Source organism: Curcuma longa, chromosome 12, assembly GCF_044706935.1.
Source record: "Curcuma longa cultivar G26 ecotype Majalengka, Jawa Barat chromosome 12, ITB_CL_G26_1.1, whole genome shotgun sequence".
NCBI classification, from domain to species: Eukaryota; Viridiplantae; Streptophyta; class Magnoliopsida; order Zingiberales; family Zingiberaceae; genus Curcuma; species Curcuma longa.
In genome coordinates this window covers 2,894,815-2,915,419 of record NC_133872.1, presented here as the reverse complement: position 1 = coordinate 2,915,419, position 20,605 = coordinate 2,894,815, and the positions used below count along the sequence as shown (strand labels likewise).

Below are 20,605 nucleotides of genomic sequence, written 5' to 3'. Positions count from 1 at the left end.
TTATGGGTGAATGAGAAATTAATTGGCTAAAGTGGTGTCCAAAATAATATTAAGGAAAAGATGAGATTTTAGTCCCACATTGCTAACCGGCGATAGCTAATGTTTCCTTATATGTGTTGCTGTGTTAATGAAGTTAACGCAAGAAGCACAGGTACTCTCTATCCATGGGCGAGCTGGTGCTCGGCACCTGTGAGCAACCGTCGATCAAAGAGGTGTGATGGATCGCTTGTGATGCGATCTGGAGCGTTGGATCGCGAAGAGTCACGATCAGACCGCTTGGGAAGAGACTTGATCTGAAGCGTCGGAGTGAATGGATCCAGATCCGATGGCTGATGGTCATAAGCGAGATCTGAGGGTTGTGTCCCTCAGATCTGATGGATGAGATTCGAGTGGGCTGTGTGAAGGGTTACAACCCTTCAAATTGGACGATCCAGATCGATCCAGCCCAAAGAACACATCCTCTCTTCAAACCTCTTTGATTAGTATAAATAGAACCCTCCAATCCATCGAATTCATCGATTCTCTCCTCTCTCTTGTGCATTCATCCATCTAGTGCATTCAAGAGTCCAAGAAGTCTACGAGCAAGTTCGTCGGTCTCGGAATTTGGAGTGCTACTATTCCGAGACGATCGTCGTTGTATCTTGGGAACGAGTTGCTGCTATCCGTTAGCACCGTAGCGGAGCAATATCGTTTACGGAGATAGTGTCTAACACTAGCCTCGACGATACATATCAGTTTGCGTACTCCCGGAGCTACCGGAACAACAGTCGTAAACGATATTAGTGCAATCTGATATGGCTACCAACGACGTTCCGACGACCGTTCCGACGGGCCACTCCACCGCCATTCCGCCGACATCAATTCCGCATGGAGAGAAACCGGAGAAATTCAACGGAGCCGACTTCAAGAGATGGCAGCAAAAGATGATGTTCTACCTGACAACGCTAAACCTCGTACGGTTTTTGCGTGAAGACCCGCCAGCCGCTACAGAAGGTAGCAAGGCTGCTTGCGATGCGTGGTCACACGGAGATTTCCTATGCCGAAATTATATTCTCAACGCATTGGACAACTCGTTGTACAACGTGTATTGTTCATTGGAGACGGCAAAATCTCTGTGGGAATCACTTGAGAAGAAATACAAGACCGAAAACGCCGGACTGAAGAAATTCATCGTCGGACGGTTTCTGGATTTCAAGATGGTGGATTCCAAGAGCGTGGCATCTCAAGTCCAAGATATGCAATTAATACTGCATGATCTGGATGCCGAAGGAATGAAGCTGAACGAGTCATTCGCAGTGGCCGCGGTAATCGAGAAACTCCCTCCGTCATGGAAGGATTTCAAGAATTACCTCAAGCACAAGCAAAAGGAGATGGGACTGGAAGACCTGATCCTGAGGCTACGAATAGAGGAGGATAATCGAAAGTTATCCGACTCTAGAGGAACAAAGCGGACTATCGACGAGATGTCCAATCTGATTGAGCCGAACGCCAGGCTCAAGTCAAGAAGTTCAAGGGCTCCTGCTACAACTGTGGGAAGTCAGGCCACATGTCCAAGGAGTGCAGACGCCCAAAGAAGCCAACCAGCGGGCCAAAGAATGCAGCGAACCACGTCGCAACCTCTCTTGAGGACCTGGATCTCACTGCAGTCGTGTTCGAAGCCAACATGGTGGACAACCCGAGGCAATGGTGGATCGCCGATTGTTGGACTCGGGAAAGTGGTTCTGAAGATGACGTCTGGGAAGGAGCTAACTCTTATTGATGTGCTTCATGTTCCGGACATCAGAAAGAATTTAGTTTCTGGATCGGCACTTGTGAAAGCCGGATTCAAACTAGTGTTTCCAGTCCAACAACTTTGTACTTACGAAGAACGGTGTCTTCGTAGGTAAGGGATATTTGGAACAAAATCTGTTCAAAATGGTTGTAATGACTGTACACCGTGATTTTGAAGGTAATAAAATAAAAGCTTCCAGCTATATTGTTGAGTGTTTCAATTTATGGCATGATCGTCTTGGGCATGTCAATAATAATACGCTGAAACGTCTCGTCAAATTAAATTTATTACCGAACGTCAATGTTGACGAAACACACAAATGTGAAGTGTGTGTGGAAGCTAAATTGACGAAACTACCTTTTCATTCGGTGGAAAGGTCAACGACTCCTCTAGAGTTAATACATAGTGATCTATGTGACTTGAAATTCGTGCAAACTAGAGGAGGTAAAAAGTATTTCATTACTTTTATCGATGACTGCACGAGGTTCTGTTATGTCTTTCTTTTAAGAAGTAAAGACGAAGCCTTAGAGGCGTTCAGAACCTATAAAACAGAAGTTGAAAATCAACTTGACAAACGAATTAAAATAATTCGTAGCGATAGAGGTGGAGAATATGGTGCACCGTTTGATGAATTCTGTTCAGAATCTGGCATTATCCATCAGACAACGGCACCTTACTCACCTCAATCGAATGGTGTTGCCGAACGTAAAAATCGGACACTAAAGGAGATGATGAATGCCTTGTTGATAAATTCAGGCTTACCTCAGAACTTGTGGGGGGAAGCTATATTATCGGCAAATCACATTCTCAACAAAATCCCTCACAAGAAAAGTGATAAAACACCATACGAACTATGGAAAGGCCGCGAGCCATCGTACAAATACTTAAAAGTGTGGGGGTGCTTGGCAAAGGTCGAAGTACCTAAACCAAAGCAAGTAAAAATCGGACCTAAAACGTTCGATGCGGTATTTGTCGGATATGCCCATAATAGTAGTGCATACCGTTTCCTAGTTCATAAGTCAGACATTCCTGATATTCATGTGGGAACAACCATAGAATCTCGGAATGCGATATTCTTTGAAGACATATTCCCAAATAAGAAGGGAAACGTTCCCAAAGTGATAACAACGGAAGTTCAAACGGAAATGATGTTACTGAACTTAGTTGTTACAAAAGAACTATTGACAATCAAAGCGAAGAGCCACGTCGTAGCAAACGGGCTAGAGTTGAGAAATCGTTCGGGCCAGATTTCATGACTTTCATGTCGGAAATGGACCCAAGAACATTAAGTGAAGCTCTCTCTAGTCCCGATGCTCCAATGTGGAAAGAAGCTGTCAATAATGAAATCGAGTCCATCAGGAATAATCATACTTGGGAATTAGTAGACCTTCCTTCTGGTAATAAACCATTAGGTTGTAAGTGGATACTAAAACGCAAGTATAAAGCTGATGGATCGATTGACAAATATAAGGCCAGACTTGTAGCCAAGGGGTACAAGCAAGAGGAAGGCCTTGATTACTTCGATACCTACTCACCGGTGACAAGGATTACGTCCATACGAGTGCTAATAGCCATTGCAGCACTATATGACCTTGAAATACATCAAATGGATGTTAAGACTGCGTTCTTAAATGGTGAGTTGGAAGAAGAAATTTATATGGAGCAACCTGAGGGGTTCGTGGCTCCAGGAAATGAGAAAAAGGTGTGTCGACTTGTTAAGTCGTTGTACGGACTTAAACAAGCGCCTAAACAATGGCACGAAAAATTTGACAAAGTAATGCTGTCAAACGAATTCAGAATAAATGAATGTGACAAATGCATTTATGTCAAAAACACACCTAAAGGATATGTAATCGTGTGTCTATACGTAGACGACATGCTAATAATGGGCAGTAATCATGATATAATCATGACTACAAAGAAAATGTTGACCAAGAATTTCGATATGAAAGATATGGGTCGAGCAGATGTTATATTGGGAATTAAAATTCTCAGGACATCGGATGGGATAGTTCTGACACAATCCCATTATGTAGAGTCAGTATTGAAAAGGTTCAATGCGTACGATCTCTCTACAGTGAAAACACCTATGGATCTAAGTGAACACTTAGCGAAAAACCATGGTGAGCCCATATCGCAGTTGGAATATTCTCGGATAATAGGCAGTTTGATGTATCTAACAAACTGCACACGTCCAGATATTGCCTGTGCGGTCAACAAGCTGAGTCATTTTACGAGTAATCCAAACGACACCCATTGGAAAGCATTGATGCGAGTTCTTAGATATTTGAAATATACTATGAACTATGGATTACATTATGGAAAATATCCCGCTGTGTTGGAGGGATATTGTGATGCTAATTGGATATCAGATACAAAAGACTCCAAATCCACTAGTGGATATGTATTCACGATCGGTGGGGGAGCGGTATCTTGGAAATCCACTAAGCAGACGTGCATTGCTCGGTCAACTATGGAATCCGAGTTTATAGCACTAGACAAAGCAGCTGAGGAAGCTGAATGGCTGCGGAATTTCTTGGAAGATATTCCGAGCTGGACAAAACCTGTGCCTGCCGTACTGATCCACTGTGATAGTCAATCGGCGATTGGAAGGGCACAGAGTAGTATGTATAATGGTAAGTCACGACATATACGTCGTCGACACAATACCATTAGGCAGTTGATCTCGAACGGAGTGATTGCAATCGACTATGTTAAGTCCAAAGATAATTTGGCAGATCCCCTAACGAAGGGGCTAAATCGAGATCAAGTATACTGCTCATCAAGAGGAATGGGATTAAAAATCTACAACTGAAAATGACTGTAGCGGTAACCCAACCTTGTTGACTGGAGATCCCAAGATCTTGGTTCAATGGGATAACGAAGTTACAGAAGTTGTGTTACAGCACATGATATTTTATCTCTATCCCAATCCTAGGATGAATTTGTGCTGTCCTACCACATGTAGTGAGGTTAAGCTTATGCTTTTAATGACTTCTATACCTTATGAGGTGGGGTATGGTAAGGATACTCTTGATAGAAGTGTCACCTATGTGAGTGTGAAGACAGGCCGCTTCAATGAAACACTCATGAATCCAAGATGGTGTCCATGGCCGAAACGGAACCAACCATGAGAACCTAAAGTAGGTGAGATAGGTCTCTGTGTGGGTGTTATTGTCTTAGTATACACCAACAGCTGAGCAGTTCAAGACATCACGTTCACTGCGCAGCCTAGTATACTCGATAGCATTCCACTACGGAAGGTTCAAAGCCACAAGCTACCTCTCCTGATGCAGTGACTTATCGATTGGACTCTTGTAAAGTGTCAGCATGCATACATACATTGCATTAATTTCCATTCATGTGGGGGATTGTTGGATATGATTTTGCAAGGCAAAATTAAAGTGCCATCGATCGTTGAAAGTCTGATATGACTTCAAAATCGAAATCTACATTTCGCGTAGATAAATCTAGACTATTAATTTGCTCAAAACCGATTATGGGTGAATGAGAAATTAATTGGCTAAAGTGGTGTCCAAAATAATATTAAGGAAAAGATGGGATTTTAGTCCCACATTGCTAATCGGCGATAGCTAATGTTTCCTTATATGTGTTGCTGTGTTAATGAAGTTAACACAAGAAGCACAGGTACTCTCTATCCATGGGCGAGCTGGTGCTCGCACCTGTGAGCCCGCCACCCGCAACGTGCGCACGTGCGCATGTGCGCATGTGCGCAATGGGCGCTTTGTAGGCGCACTTTGCACTTCGCGTCGTCGCGAGGAGCATTGAGGAGCTTAATTTATTGCTCCGGGTGGGATCAAGATTGCAGTGCCTGCGTGGCACTCAGGTGACGTGTCGGGCGCGCATGTGACGTGGCATTGCCTGTGTGGCATCCGCACCCTTCAATTGGACGATCCAGATCGATCCAGCCCAAAGAACACATCCTCTCTCAAACCTCTTTGATTAGTATAAATAGAACCCTCCAGATGGTGGAAAAATCATCGAATTCATCGATTCAAGCCTTCCTTGTGCATTCATCCATCTAGTGCATTCGGAGTCCAAAAAGCCTACGAGCAAGTTCGTCGGTCTCGGAATTTGGAGTGCTACGATTCCGAGACATTCGTCGTTGTATCTTGGGAACGAGTTGCTGCTATCCGTTGAGCACCGTAGCGGAGCAATATCGTTTACGGAGATAGTGTCCAACACTAGCCTCGACGACCCATATCAGTTTGCGTACTCCCGGAGCTACCGGAGACAACAGTTTAGTCTACAAGGTACAAATGAAGGAGAAAGACCATAGTACTATAATTTACTTTTAAGTTGTGGTTTGTTATTACTCATTTTGGAGCTTGGTACTTTACAAGGATTATTACTACTACAAATTTGATGTGTAGGTTGCTTTTCAGAATGACAGCATGCATATTGGTCTGCTCGCTCTTACTCATTTGTTCTCAGGTTCTAGGTTAAATACATTGTGTCTTCTGGATTTTTTTGCTTTCAGAACCAATCGATCTAGAAAAAGGCCACGAAAAGCTGGATAACCTGAAGCAGGACACCATGCTGGAGCAGATTCTGAAGCATTATCATTCATAACCTTGACCTGTATACATCAAGTCATTCTGATCTTTTACAGTTTTAATGAACGTGTGCAGAATTAACGAATTACATGCATCTTTTCAAGATCAACACTTACTACTGAAGCATAAGACTTTTTGAGATTCTCCTCGTGATTACTTTTAGTCTCTGATTTAGAAAAATTGAACCCGACTAGAGCATAAATTTAGCTGTTTACGTCTCTGCATTGGAAAAAGGATTCATTTAAGTGGATGTCTTGTAGCAAATTTCATATGAAAGAAACTAGTGATACTCTTCAGATAGTTGAACTCACATATAAATTGTGGGATCACAGTTACTCGTTATCGAGAAGAATGAGTTAAAGTGGCTATAAAAGAACCATAGTAGTTGTATTTTCAAAAAGACGCCGAGTTCCAATATCTCGAATCAGTTGATAGACCATTGTTCATCCTACTACATAGTGCCCTTGCTATTTATCTGCCGAAGTAAACATTTTTATGGAATTTCGAGGATTATTCCTTGATTTTCATAGTAGGAACTATAAAATACTCAACCAAATTACCCTCTTTGTGGCCAAACATGAAATGTTCCTCTATTAAAAAAAAAGGGTAAGAGTTACTCACGTATGTGATGTTTAGGACCATTAGAGAGTTAAGTATAGATGATGAGAAGTGCAATATTCAATTCTTAATTTATTATCTGCAAAAGGGTATGAGTTAGTGACTTATGTTATGTGAAGACCATTTGAGAGTTAAGGAAAGATCATGAAAAGTGTGATATTCAATCCTTAAGTTAGCTTCTTGCCATGGGTGTGCTTGCAAAGAGTTTTTGTTTGGTCATAACTCTTATCATTTTTTTTCTTTAAAATAACAATGCATGGCTATTAGGCACATAAGTTGAGTAGCAATATTTTATTTCCTTCCTTGAAATTTAAGTGTTAAATTTCATTGTTAACGAAAGTGGGCTGAGCATTAAAAAGGTCCTGTCCTTGGTCACTCTGCATTTCCGTGACTAATGTATTGTTTATCAAAGTAATACACATTTGAGTTTAATTTTCCACTAAGGATCAACTCCTTGAAACAGGATTCAGTTTTTTATAATTGAAATTTGGTGTACTTAAAATTGCATGGTATTTATTACTTAAGTCATACTGATTAACACATAAGTGTATTTATACTTGATATGAACCAGCAAAAGAACTTGTCCAACATGAGCTATATTTAGGTTTTCATTTGAATATGCAGCCTAGTCTACTTCTAATATCCCATATGTATATTTAATCCCCGAGAAAAGAAATAATTGATGAGATCAAGTACTGGTGAAGAATTGGACCTTAAAGAATTCAATTTTAATCTGCCATGTATGCTTGGTTAGTTTGGCATGAATATATAAAAAGAGGAATTACTTTTGGGATCAGATTTGCCTCTGGAACCACTAGATGAGGTTGAGATAGCTCTAGCACAGTTTGCTAGATTCTGCTGTCTCAAATCAAACACTTGTGTATCCAGATTTGATACCTCTAGATTATGGAATTGCTCCACCACAAGCTCAAATGTTGAAGTCTTTGTCTCCCATGTATAGAGAAAGACGAGCAATTTAGCATGTGTTAGTATAAAAAGAGAATTTAAGTCTCGCAATAGACTTTGATGAACTGAGATCTAGATAAGATATGATTTGAATCTCGCTCGTGAACTTGGTCGTCTATGAGTAGAGACAAGAGGCAAGTTCGATCGATAGGGCTAATGGCATAGATTTTCCATTCCCACTTGATCAGCGGCTGCCAAGAAGAGATTGGTGCCTTCTGCGTCCTATATTCCTAGGCTGGACCGCTCTCGTACTTTACTTCTCTTCTTCTCGTTCGCTCCATTCGGTGAGGTCGCCTAAATCTCACGCCTATGCGGCTCCAATCCCCGTCTTGCTCTCGTTGACTTGCTTTATCGTCCGCTACTCGTTTTCTTATCTTCTAGACTTCAATCATGATGATCCCTGTCGGTGCATTCCACTCCTTAGTTCGGATCGGCGAGCTCATAATTCAGGAGCTAAGAGTACTGCTACTCTGAGTTCTATATTAGAATACCTGACCTGAGAATCGGTAGCGCTAACAACTCCCATTACAAAGTCCCTCATGCATGGTTGTGGCTGCATGTCATTAGCCTGACTGATTGAGCCGGGGCGCGGCGCCACCTACCTGCCTTGTCTGAGCTTACTTGCGTGCTATTTTAGCTGCTTTGGATCCAAAAGAAAGAAATTAACTCTAGTGTTGTCTGAGTGGCCCTATCGAGCGCTTCTAACTAAAGAAAGAGTCAGGACTACTGTCAGTCGGACACCCCAGACCTATCTCAGGTTCACCCTGAGCTCCTCGCCCTGCTCTCTTTGATACCTGTCCCCGAAACCTGGCTTACTTGATGAACTCATGCGCCGCACTCTTATCATCTGAGTACTTGTCCTCATTGTCCTTGGTTCGGCTTGGTTCGGTCTATAGCCTCTACAGTGGACCGGGCCCCTCGCCTACGAACCCTCCTCTCCATCTTCTCTTCCGGTGAGCACCAGGGAAGTGCGCTATTGCCCTTACTTGAAAGCATTCTGAAGAGCTTTTTCCGTTCATCGATAGTGCAAGAAGGAAGGATTGGGTGGCTCCACGACGATGCGCCTGTGCTTAGTCGCAGCCGTCTTTGTTGCTCCAGATCGGCGATGAAGTCGCGAAACATCAGAACCACCCCGTCGGACGGAAGGGAACGGCGAGGGACGGAGTCTCTCCCTACCTGGTGCTTCCCCTTTGCCCCGACTCTGCCCCTCACCGTTCCCTTCGTACGACGGGGTGGTTCGACTTCATCGCCGATCTGGAGCAACAAGAACGGCTGTTACTTTAAGCACTGACGCATCATTGTGGAGCCACCCGATCTTTCCCTCACCCGTAACGAGATTATTGACAGCTATATCAAAATCCTCACGGAGGTTTTTGACAAGTCAGTTTTTAGTGTAATCAGTCGTGCTCTACTATGTGCCATTTCTTTAAATTATTTCCTGTGTTTCTTTTAATCTTCTCTTAGCACTCTACTAACTGGTCTGATGTTACTGTGAAGAAGAAGCAAACATGTCAATATATGTCAAAATACATATATGTATCTCTGAGCATTTGCTTGTTAGTATTTTAAAATACTTCTTGTTTCTGGAAATTTCTGAATAATGGACAGGGATTCTCAGCCCATGGGGTCCGGTTGCAAGTCCTCCCCTTTCCCTAGCTCCCTATGTTAATTGGATTAGCATAAATCTTTACTGTTTGGCCTGGTTCATAAGGCTATGAATATTAATGACCATTGAGCCATTGGCTGATGACTTCATAACTAGTAAAAAAAATGCCAAACAGACATACTGGTGACGTAAGGTTATTGCAGATGCAAAATCTGGTAGCGTCATGGAAAAGTTGCTGCATGCCTTTATTAAGTCCAGTAGACTTATTTCAAGAGCTTGAACTCCTAGGGAAATCTTTAGCTATACTTTTATTATGCTAGACGTGTTGGAATAACAATCCAAGTCCCACATTGGGAATATATGGAAAAGATCCTGCGATTATAAGATGGAAAATATCTCATTGGTACGAGGCCTTTTGGGTAATATCCAAAAATAAAACCATGAGGGCGTGGGCCCAAAGTGGACAATATCGTATCGTTGTGGAGATATATATGGATTCTATCGGATCTAACAGTGGTATCAGAGCGGGTCCATGTGGTGGGAGTTCCTATTAAGGGGTCCGTTGGGACCGTTAGGGGGCGGATCCGTTGGGATCTGTACCAATAAGGAGTCCGTTGGGACTGTTAATCTGTGGGTCCGTTGGGATTCGTACCAATAAGGGGTTCGTTGGGACCGTTAGGGAGGCTCCTAGTGGTCCTTTGTTTGAGGGGTAGATTGTTGGAATAACAATCAAAGTTCCACATTGGGAATATATGGAAAAGATCCTGGGTTATAAGATGGAAAATATCTCATTGGTATGAGGCCTTTTGGATAATATCCAAAAATAAAACCATGAGGGCGTGGGCCCAAAGTGGATAATATCGTATCGTTGTGGAGATATATATGGATTCCATCGGATCTAACAAGACGCTCTTCATCTGGAGTGAAAAGCTATCTAGTCGAGCTCTGGCCCATTAATTTATTAGTTTGTCCATATTTCACATGTCCATCCTAGTTGATTGAATCTCTGGATTTATTAAATTCATCCAGCAAGGCGCATCGAATTGGCAAAAATACCTTTTTTTTAAAAAAAAAAATCCAAATTTTATCTTGGAAGAAATCTTTTCATGACCTTTTACATTTGGGCAAATTTCGAATTTGATAAATCTGGACTAATTTGACAAATCTGAATGGATATGTTGAATTTGAATGGTTGGGATCAATCCAATTTTCTGACAGCTAGTTTGAATATCCCATAAACTTTTCTAAAAATGCAGTTTGTTTTGTTCAGCAACGACAGGACCAACCTGGCGTAGGAAGAGAAAGAAGGGGAAGATGAGAAAATAGGAGGATGCATTGTCAAACTTGTCATTGGGAAATTCTAAATCATTATTGATGTAGAGAAGTGTGAGTAGGAGTCAAGGTTAATGGTTTAGCAGAATTGAACAGGTTCAGTAGGTTTTGGTCAGAATTATCAAGTAGCAGATTCCACTCTATTCTCAAACTCTGTCAAGGTTAATGGTTTAGCAGAATTGAACAGGTTCAGTAGGTTTTGGTCAGAATGAGGTTATACCACGGTTGTACTGTTAGCTCTAGTGTTCTTGAAGACAAAATGCATGATTTGGTTAATTGCCAAAGAAACAACTCATTGGTGCAGAGTTGGAGATGAAAGAGACTGATGATCGATAGGGCTTTCATCCTTATGTATGCACAATTTGTTTAATAAATGCTCATTTGAGTCGTTAGATATAAAAATGAATACTGCTAATGGAAAGAAGATAAGCACCCCATCACATGTATACGACCTTAAAAAGGATTAAAAATAGATTGTTTGAGAATCCCATCAGATTCCAGGGAACTAGCTGGATGCAACCGGCTTTGCCATTGCTCTCCTGATGGCTTCTGCATACTTTCCAAGAACCTTACCCATCAAAAAAAAGAATTACAAAGAGCATGAAGGTGGTCATATTTGATTTAGTTTTATCAAAAGAAACTTGATTGTAAACACACACACAAGATTTAAAAAAAAACCTAATAAAATGTCAAAACATGTTAGGATTTACATATAAATACAGTACAACACCACTGGGCTACTTCAGTGAACTAAATTAGGATGTAGTGAGATGAACAATAACACCATTAGACTGGAATAGCATTAGGATTTTTTCTTTCAATTTCAGTATTTCACAAAAAACACAACAGGTTAAAAATCAAATAACTTGATATAAGACAAATGATATTCAATCATAATAAAGTTAAATATGTTTCTAGATATATATATTTTTTATGAATCTCTAATTTCTTTAATCTTAACCATCGATCTATATGAGTTTTGTATAGTTGGTCATTTTGATAATTATGTGTTGTACAAATCTTTTAGATCAACTAATACTCAAAAAAGTCATCCAATTTCAGAAGATTTAAGTTGATCATTGACCAATTTCTACAACTACTCAGCAGATCCAATTTTCTTTTTTTATTCTGGTTAAATCTAGCAAATTTTCTTAGATTTTCAAACATGACAATTACAAAATTGGATCAACATTGGCCAAACCCATTAGGAGTCAGATAATTTGGACGTGGGTCAGCCAATTTCAAAAATGTTGGGTAAAGCACAATTTCAAAAGTGTAAAGTGCGCCTACAAAGCGCCCATTGCGCACATGCGCACATGCGCACGTGCGCACGTGGCGGGTGGCGGGCTCACAGGTGCGAGCACCAGCTCGCCCATGGATAGAGAGTACCTGTGCTTCTTGTGTTAACTTCATTAACACAGCAACACATATAAGGAAACATTAGCTATCGCCGGTTAGCAATGTGGGACTAAAATCCCATCTTTTCCTTAATATTATTTTGGACACCACTTTAGCCAATTAATTTCTCATTCACCCATAATCGGTTTTGAGCAAATTAATAGTCTAGATTTATCTACGCGAAACGTAGATTTCGATTTTGAAGTCATATCAGACTTTCAACGATCGATGGCACTTTAATTTTGCCTTGCAAAATCATATCCAACAATCCCCCACATGAATGGAAATTAATGCAATGTATGTATGCATGCTGACACTTTACAAGAGTCCAATCGATAAGTCACTGCATCAGGAGAGGTAGCTTGTGGCTTTGAACCTTCCGTAGTGGAATGCTATCGAGTATACTAGGCTGCGCAGTGAACGTGATGTCTTGAACTGCTCAGTTGTTGGTGTATACTTAGACAATAACACCCACACAGAGACCTATCTCACCTACTTTAGGTTCTCATGGTTGGTTCCGTTTCGGCCATGGACACCATCTTGGATTCATGAGTGTTTCATTGAAGCGGCCTGTCTTCACACTCACATAGGTGACACTTCTATCAAGAGTATCCTACCATACTCCACCTTATAAGGTATAGAAGTCATTAAAAGCATAAGCTTAACCTCACTACATGTGGTAGGACAGCACAAATTCATCCTAGGATTGGGATAGAGATAAAATATCTCATGTGTTGTAACACAACTTCTGTAACTTCGTTATCCCATTGAACCAAGATCTTGGGATCTCCAGTCAACAAGGTTGGGTTACTGCTACAGTCGTTTTCAGTTGTAGATTTTTAATCCCATTCCTCTTGATGAGCAGTATACTTGATCTCGACCTAGCCCCTTCGTTAGGGGATCTGCCAAATTATCTTTGGATTTGACATAGTCGATTGCAATCACTCCGTTCGAGATCAACTGCCTAATGGTATTGTGTCGACGACGTATATGTCGTGACTTACCATTGTACATACTACTCTGTGCTCTTCCAATCGCCGATTGACTATCACAGTGGATCAGTACGGCAGGCACAGGTTTCGTCCAGCTTGGAATATCTTCCAAGAAATTCCGCAGCCATTCAGCTTCCTCAGCTGCTTTGTCAAGTGCTATAAACTCAGATTCCATAGTTGACCGAGCAATGCACGTCTGCTTAGTGGATTTCCAAGATACTGCTCCCCCACCGATCGTGAATACATATCCACTAGTGGATTTAGAGTCTTTTGTATCTGATATCCAATTAGCATCACAATATCCCTCCAACACAGCGGGATATTTTCCATAATGTAATCCATAGTTCATAGTATATTTCAAATATCTAAGAACTCGCATCAATGCTTTCCAATGGGTGTCGTTTGGATTACTCGTAAAACGACTCAGCTTGTTGACCGCACAGGCAATATCCGGACGTGTGCAGTTTGTGAGATACATCAAACTGCCTATTATCCGAGAATATTCCAACTGCGATATGGGTTCACCATGGTTTTTCGCTAAGTGTTGACTTAGATCCATAGGTGTTTTCACTGTAGAGAGATCATGCGCATTGAACCTTTTCAATACTGACTCTACATAATGGGATTGTGTCAAAACTATCCCATCAGATGTCCTGAGAATTTTAATTCCCAATATAACATCTGCTTGACCCATATCTTTCATATCGAAATTCTTGGTCAACATTTTCTTTGTAGTCATGATTACATCATGATTACTACCCATTATTAGCATGTCGTCTACGTATAGACACACGATTACATATCCTTCAGGTGTGTTTTTGACATAAATGCATTTGTCACATTCATTTATTCTGAATTCGTTTGACAGCATTACTTTGTCAAATTTTTCGTGCCATTGTTTAGGCGCTTGCTTAAGTCCGTACAATGACTTAACAAGTCGACACACCTTCTTCTCATTTCCTGGAGCCACAAACCCCTCGGGTTGCTCCATATAAATTTCTTCTTCCAACTCACCATTTAAGAATGCAGTCTTAACATCCATTTGATGTATTTCAAGGTCATACAGTGCTGCAATGGCTATTAGCACTCGTATGGACGTAATCCTTGTCACTGGTGAGTAGGTATCGAAGTAATCAAGGCCTTCCTCTTGCTTGTACCCCTTGGCTACAAGTCTGGCCTTATACTTGTCAATCGATCCATCAGCTTTATACTTGCGTTTTAGTATCCACTTACAACCTAATGGTTTATTACCAGAAGGAAGGTCTACTAATTCCCAAGTATGATTATTCATGATGGACTCGATTTCACTATTGACAGCTTCTTTCCACATTGGAGCATCGGGACTAGAGAGAGCTTCACTTAATGTTCTTGGGTCCATCTCTGACATAAAAGTCATGAAATCTGGCCCGAACGATTTCTCAACTCTAGCCCGTTTGCTACGACGTGGCTCTTCGCTTTGATCGTCAATAGTTCTTTTATAACAACTAAGTTCGGTAACGTCATTTCCGTTTGAACTTCCGTTGTTATCACTTTCAACGTTTCCCTTCTTATTTGGGAATACGTTCTCAAAGAATATCGCATTCCGAGATTCTATGGTTGTTCCCACATGAATATCAGGAATGTCTGATTTGTGAACTAGGAAACGGTATGCACTACTATTATGGGCATATCCTCAATACCGCATCGAACGTTTTAGGTCCGATTTTTACTTGCTTTGGTTTAGGTACTTCGACCTTTGCCAAGCACCCCCACACTTTCAGGTATTTGTACGATGGCTCGCGGCCTTTCCATAGTTCGTATGGTGTTTTATCACTTTTCTTGTGAGGGATTTTGTTGAGAATGTGATTTGCTGATAATATAGCTTCCCCCCACAAGTTCTGAGGTAAGCCTGAATTTATCAACAAGGCATTCATCATCTCCTTTAGTGTCCGATTTTTACGTTCGGCAACACCATTCGATTGAGGTGAGTAAGGCGCCGTTGTTTGATGAATAATGCCAGATTCTGAACAAAATTCATTAAACGGTGCACCATATTCTCCACCTTCATCGCTACGAATTATTTTAATTCGTTTGTCAAGTTGATTTTCAACTTCTGTTTTATAGGTTTTGTTACTAATAAACTAATTGAGTTCCAAAATAATTGTAGAGAGCAAACATAATATCAAATTGAGACCAACAAGTAGTCATAATTATCAATTTACACCACATAATATCAAATTAAGACAGACAAAGTAATCATATATTATCAGTTTACTTGCATTGGATCATAAGGAATAACAGATCCATACAAGACCAGTAAATATATCATTTAGTATATTTCATAGAATTATATTTGAAAACATATATTCGATTCCCGAATGCATCAGACTATCAAGTTGGAAGCCAAATAAGAGCTAATAAAAGTTGGACTTCTGGTTATGCATCTTCTACATTACATCTCTGACATCCTTGTTCTATTGCATGATATTTCATTTGCAAGCTCCTTATCTCATTCAGTGAACACCTCTAAAGTCCATTAGGTGCAGCTTGGTTGTTTTTTTTATTGCAAAATTCATCCCTATCTGATTTATGATATCAGTAGGGCCTCTATCAAGAACAAATCATCTTGAATGTTCTAATACATTTACAAGTAGGGAAAATTATCATAAACATACAGTGTCAGACAAAGTTATGAACCATGAATGTTGCAAGCCAATCATGTTAAGAACAAAACTAGATCAAAGATAAGGAATAACATAACCTCCCCCAATCCCTGAAAACTGGTCCTGGCACCAGCTGCTCTGGCTTGTTTTCCATCCTCTGTGAACGCATAAGCAATGGTTCCTGTGCCTGCAATTAATACACATCCATGAAGCTTGCCCATTGTTCCACTGGCCATCGCTGCAACAGCATCATTTTCAACATAGAATGCGACTTTATCTGGGAATATATTTCTGTTAAATGAGACAAAAAAAAAGGCTACAATATTCAGATTCAAATCAACAAGAGTGCAGGGTCATATTATAGTCAATTAATGAATAGTTTCAGAAAGTTGAGCAATCCTAAAAAGAAATCTTCCTTGCTCTACCATGTTCCATGATTGGTAGATTTTCTACAAAGGTAAAATTGATCTCCCAGCAATATATGTTTAAGACAAATACATAGTTCATAAGGAAATGGTTAGCATAATAGTTCTTTTCTCTTCAAATTAAAAAAGGAATAAAAGAAAATAAAATCCATTATTAGTTTTCAATATTTACAGATATCAGAAACAGAGGGCTTGGGAGTGCATCATTGCCCTATACATGCATATGGATATGGAGAAGAAGATAAATGCTTTAATTAACTAATTATGTTCAAATTATCTAATCCATCTTTTCTTTAAGTTGGTCATATTATAGAATCGTTTATCTCCCAAAAATCCTAACCACCTTGAGAATACTTGCATCATAAATGTCATGTACTGACAAACAGGTATATACTATTGTTTCACATAAAACAAACAAGTAACACCTTTGATTTGTTTGGCAGTGAATTTCAAAAATCTAAAAATAAAAAAGAAACTAATGTACGATAGTGTAATAACTCAATCTATAATCATCAAATCCAGTGGATTCTGAGAATTTAGCATGTCAGATAATAACCAACTAGCAGTCTAAAAAGACCTTTACATGAAGCCATCAAAGCTTTCAATTTTATTTGGAAATATCAATGAGCCAAACTAAATTTTGTTAAAAGTTGATGAATCTAAGTTCCTATCACATTACAAGTCATGAATTTCAACTATCTGAAGTCAGGAATTCTCAGATCACTGTTGAAGTCTATGTAAGGCTATATCACTAGCAAAATTCATATCTTCTAAATCATATTTAATTATGTTAAATAAAAATTATGTTTGGTCTCCAACTTTCGACTCCAATCAATTTGACTTGTCTAGCTAAAGAATCTATTGGTCACCTTTTAAATGACAAAAGCACCTGGCGTGAGTCTTAATTGCACACAACTAGAGGTGTAAAACATGCTCAATGCAACTGGTTCCAAAGTCAACTTGCATTGCTGGAATCACCACACTTTCTTCGTCATTCCTAGTGGAGCCAGATCATTGAGCCTGTTGCCTCACATGGTCACTTCTCGAAGTGCTTCATTGGGTCATGATCCCACCATTGAGAGGGAATTGATGCTTGACTCAGACCAAACAATATAACTGACCCCAATTTGCAACTGTTCAACTAAGAATATTTATGTTACTACTCTACAAAATGCCAACATCCTCATTGCCTCCCGGCTTCTCCCAGTAAAGAAGTCAGCCAAAAGACAATAAATAGCCAGTTGCCCTGACCTTAATCGTGAATAAGAACTAGTGCTTGGAGGGTAATTGAGAAATATAATAAAACAGTAGTTCCTGCTGTAATAAAAGAAGATTACAATGACCTACCAAGAAACTTCTGTAAGAAATTTCATATATATTTCATCATCTTCCCAAGTTAACTTTTCCAACAATGCAGCTTAGTTGTCCCTTTAGCTTTTAGCTATCTGAGAGATCATTCTTCTCCTAGAAATGTAAACTGTAGTCAAAAGGGCACTAAGCATGGCTTCATAAAACTGGTACTTTCAAGTAGTTGAACCAGCCTAAACAAATGCACGGTAGCTTCTAACAAAGCTGACAGTTCCAAGATCCATGCTAAAATGCTCTGTATGACATGACTGTTATTTTCATGCATTTGAGACTTTAAAATTCAACATAGTACTAGGTGAAAAGAATATGACAAAAAGTAATCTTTCATACTTCATAACCGTCACTTCCTTCAAATAAATGTAGCAATTATCTTTCGAAAATAACATCCCAATCCTTGTAGAACAAATTACCATTAAAGGAATGCCAAAAATGACCAGGAAGTGAAATAAACTACAAAAGCCTTTCTGGTGAAAATATGAACAAACCCAAGCCAGTTGATTATCCTCTGTTGATCTGAAGGATGGTTAACTCCAGATATAGCCAAGCAAACTGCCCGTACAGATAAGCGACTACAACAAGCTTTTGAAAGAGCTTGGGCCATAACATCCTCTAGGGTCTCCCTAGCAGCATTTTCTACATAGAATTCATATGGAAGTTAGAACCCTCCTAACAGCCATCAATTAACCAGAGATACAGTCATCATTCATCTCAATATTACCCATAATGCAACTAATAAAATCAGATGAAACCCTCTCTGATTGAATGAATTTAAATTAACACTTTGTTATTGCGTATGAAAACAACCATAATAGCAACCAGTTCAACTATGAACTCAATTAATTAAGAAAAGATCTACCACAATCATTTTGTTTAGTCATTGGCATTTTTTTATCTCGGTGGTACCTCAGAATACTTTCCTTGCAATAGTTTATATAGACTGAGCCAACAGCTTAAGCTAAAGAAAATTTTTGAAAGAGAAAAACTTAGGCCCTCACAGAACATTAGACCATCAAATGATTGAAATTATCAAATGATTCTCAAACATTCGGTCATTTTTCACGACATTTCCAATCAGATACTAAACTCAGGCAATAGTTTTAGGATATGATAATTTTTTAAGAAAAAAACCAAGAAAAGGCATGAAATTTTCCACTCTCAAACAAGGTGAATACCGAAGAGCGGATGCCAGTTACGGGTTAGGACTTAGGACTTAAGACTTAGCATTTCATATTTAATCACCAGATATAAAATGAACAAATCATGTTGTGATAGGAATAAAATATGTTTTATTATCATCGAAAGTTTTTCATCTCGTATGATATGTAAAAATAATTTTTTTAGAAAAAAGGTATTTTACATTGTTACTACTTCCTCTCCAGTCTTGACACGTTCCAATTCCTTTACCAAAATGGTCTCAGTCGTACATTCTCCTCTATGTGAAGAGAGTGCAAGGCCAGATTATTTGATCAGTCTGGCGGAAAAAACAAAGTTGCGACCTTGAAAATCATTAACATCCGAGAAGCCAAGGAGGACAGAAAGGAACAGGGAAAGGGGAATCGGTACCTCCAACGGAATTGTGATTAGAGCATCCACCGACGGCGCGGGAAAGTACAGGCAAGGGCTGAGGAATGGGCCAGGAGGCCGGAAGGCATACGCACAACGTGGAGGTGGTACCTCCATCGACGCCGAGCACGACGCCCCCGTCGGGACTGGGCGGGACCTGGGCCTCAAAACCCCAAATCTCCCCATTCCTATACCGCTTCATCGCCGCCGTGATTCTCCCCCCACAGCACCCTCTTACCTCGGCGTAGAGAAACGAACTGGACAAAAGCCTCAAAAAAGAAACAAACCAAAACTCTGGCGACCTCGTCTTCCTCCGATTCGCCGAGCCGAATCCACCCACCGCGGCACAGAATTCGACCTTGGGAAGGAATCGTAGAATCGATCGCACACAATCCTTCCTTTGCTTTCAAGATCATGGGAGAAGGAGAGGGAATTGGATTCGCGTCAGACAAGGACGGCAAACAACCGGAGACGAAGTACAACGAAGTAGAATATAACAGTAAGAGGCTGGCGTCTACAAACCTAGACCCACACCAAACTCTTGCACACAGTCTCGTACCCCGGTTGTGTGGGGTCCTGTTTGCCACGCGTCATTTTAACTGCGTGGTTGCCGTGTCGCGTTACTGGGAAACCTCCCATTTCCTCTCCGGAAACCTCGTGTTGGTATCGTGGAAATCGCGTACGTTCAACCTAAAGGGAAACTTTGATTTTTGCCTAAAACATTTTTCTTGTATTTTACAAAATGTTCATTAAAAATTTTAAATTATCAAAATATCTCATTCTTGTAATTTATCTAATTTTTTTAATAAAATAAATAGAATCTGCAATTCTAGCGGCCCCACACGATGAATTCCATGACCATCTATAAAAACGTAAATTGAAAAATTATAGTTGATCGAGACGAAGGATGTGCTAGCAACCATAATATTGCTCGATTTCGTTGAAATTCAAACTAATTTATTTAATCGAATAATGACTATGATGTTGTAATTGATAATGATTCATCAATCAATAATCAAATTAAATAAATAATCTATTATAACACTCTCCTTTAGAAAATTAATGAAGAATCCAATCTACCATCTTATTAGTAAAATTTAGTGAGAAAAATATAAACGAAGGAAAAAGGATACAACAATAGATACTTCCTTTAATTTTAATCATTGAAGATTTTTTAATTAATGCATCCCATTTTATGCATCAATTTCTTGAATATTAGTGTCGATAATCTTTTTAAATAAATCAGCTACATTATCGCTATAACAAATTTATTAGAATATCACATTGTCAATGTCGACATCACATTTCTTCTGGAGTTCATGTGTGTAGAAGAATTTTAGTGAAATA

General features: G+C 39.8%; 1 pseudogene; it reads right to left on the bottom strand.

Annotated features, from left to right (window-relative positions):
- Window positions 1–15,972: 15,972 nt before the first annotated feature.
- LOC141843455 (uncharacterized) lies at window positions 15,973–19,719 on the bottom strand (annotated as a pseudogene).
- Between the last annotated feature and the right edge of the window lie 886 nt (window positions 19,720–20,605).